Raw genomic sequence first — 2510 nt, 5'->3', positions numbered from 1 at the left:
CCACACGAAAATCATGTGGATTTTCAATGTTTTCAATCCTATAGAACATGAAAATGAGCTTAATTTTGAAATCCAAGCTCTGATTCAAAAGTTATGTATTCCTACTAAATTCATTTCCTTCCATTTTGAGATATGCCTTGGGATAACTCTACAGGAAAAGCTCGCACGTGAAAATCATGTGCATTTTCAATCTTTTCTACCCCATAGAACATGAAAATGAGCTTAATTTTGAAATCCGAGCTCTGATTCAAGAGTTATGTATTCCTACTAAATTGAATTCTACCTTCCATTTTGAGATGTGCCTTGGGATAACTCCACAGGAAAAGCTCGCACACGAAAATCATGTGGATTTTCAATGGTTTCCACCCCATAGAACAGGGGTCCCCAACCTTTTTTGTGCCGGGGACCGGTTTCACGCAGAAAATTTTTTCCAAGGACCGGTTAGGGTTTTTTATTTATTTATTTATTTATTTATTTTATTAATTAATTAATTAATTAGTTAATTAATTAATTAATTAATTAATTTTATTTTTTATTTACTATTACACTATAATATCAACTCACCAAAATGTAGAATCAGTGGGAGCTCTGGGCTTGTTTTCCTGCAACTAGACAGTCCCATCTGGGGGTGATGGGAGACAGTGACACTCGAATTGTGCTCCTTATATCCAGTCTACTCCGTAGTCTTGTTTTTGTTGCTGTCAATGCAGAAAACCCCGCCTCACAAAGATAAGAGGTTGAAAATGGAAGCAGGACTTTCAGTGCTTTTGTGGCAATGTCAGGATGTTCTGCTTTGACTTTACTCCAGAATGCAAATAGATTTGAGGTTGTTTGAAACATGGATTTAAGGCCACCATCATTTGCAACTTCAACTAGCTGTTCCTCTTCTTGTAGGGTTAAAGTTGATTCCCCTGGCTTGTTCACAAATGGGTTCCGGATCCATTCCTTCCCCAGCCTGGGGTCTTTTGCGATGGGGAAGTAATGCTCAAACTCTTTTGAAAGCTGCAACAGGTGATCATGCATTAACTGGGTGAATGAAGGTCCAAACTCAGTTTCTTCCATAATCCCTGCTACTATGTGAAACATGTCAAATACCCCTGCGTTCACTCTATGTCTCCATATCTGCAGTTTGCCTTTGAATGCTGCAACCTTATCTGCCAACTTGAAAACGGTTGTCATTTTCCCCTGAAGTGAGAGATTGAGTTCATTGAGCAGGTTAAAAATGTCACACAGGTAAGCAAGTTTCAAGATCCAATCAGAGTCACTGAAGTATGCTGCCAGTGGTGACTGTTTTTCCAAGAAAAATCTCTGCAGTGACTCTCTTAACTCAAAAACTCTTGCCAGCGATTTACCTCTTGAAAGCCATCTCACTTCTGTGTACAAGAGAAGGCGTCTATGTTCTGCATCCATCTCTTCACAGAGCTGTTCGAACAGACGTGAATTCAGGGCATGTACTTTTATGTGGTTAATAATTTTTACCACAGCTTGCAAAACGCTGTTAAGCTCAGGTGGCATTTTTCGGCTTGCCAGCACTTCCCTATGGATGACACAGTGTGTAGACTCACATTCAGAGGCAACCTCCTTGATCCGCGTTGTCAGACCTGAAAGCCGCCCAGTCATCGCAGCCGCTCCGTCCGTGCATACACCGACACAGTGCGACCAATTAAGCCTCCCAGATATGTACTCGTTCAAGGACATGAATAACTCTGCAGCTGTCGTGTTAGTTGGCAGAAATAGTGCACAGAGCAAATCCTCATGTACATCCTCCTGAAAAATGTATCTCACAAAAACGAGCAATACTGCTTTGTTGTCAACATCTGTAGATTCATCCACCTGAATTGCGTACCATGGTGACTCATTAATCCTCTCAAGTAACTGTGCCTCGATGTCCTCTGCTATTTCATTAATTCTTCTTGTTACGGTGGTCGCCGAAAGGGGGATGCTTTCAACCTTTTTCACTGCAGCCTCTCCGAAAAGTTCACCGCAAATGTCCTTTGTAGCAGGCAAAATCAATTCTTCCCCAATAGTAAAGGGCTTCTTAGCTTTAGCAATGCGGTCCGCGACCAGGAATGATGCTTTTAGCGCAGACACATTTGTTGAAGTAGTGGCCTTGAATAATTGTTTCTGTCCTTCATTTTCCTGTTTTTTTCTTTCAAAATATTCTAAGGGCTTTTCTTTCAATGCTGGGTGCTTTGTCTCCAGGTGGCGGCGCAGTTTTGATGGTTTCATGCCTTCATTAGCAAGTCTTTCACCGCATATTACACAGAGTGGGTGGGGGGCTTGTGAATCACCTGTTGCGATGAACCCGTAACTCAGGTAGGAATCTTGGTATTTTCTTTTAAATGCCGCTTTCTTTTTGTAGGCAGTCTGTGACCCTTCTGCTGTCTCATCGTTGTCTCGTTTACCCTTTCCAAAAAAACTCTCCAGTGAACTCTGTTTCTGGCTCATTTTGCGAGAGCTAGCTTGCTAGATGAGATTAGCCAGATGAGAGCGAGAGGTGTAGAGTTGTA

The 2510-nt window shown here is 41.7% G+C and overlaps 1 pseudogene; it reads right to left on the bottom strand.

The window, feature by feature from the left end:
* Positions 1-576: 576 nt before the first annotated feature.
* On the bottom strand, positions 577-2229 carry LOC148128673 (SCAN domain-containing protein 3 pseudogene; annotated as a pseudogene).
* Between the last annotated feature and the right edge of the window lie 281 nt (positions 2230-2510).

The sequence above is a fragment of the Notechis scutatus genome, unplaced genomic scaffold, assembly GCF_049901735.1.
Source record: "Notechis scutatus isolate UNSWTSFEM ecotype Mainland unplaced genomic scaffold, rNotScu1.2 NSCUCTG213, whole genome shotgun sequence".
Classification (NCBI taxonomy): domain Eukaryota; kingdom Metazoa; phylum Chordata; class Lepidosauria; order Squamata; family Elapidae; genus Notechis; species Notechis scutatus.
Note: the sequence above shows the minus strand (reverse complement) of the source record. Positions and strands in the feature narration are given on the sequence as shown.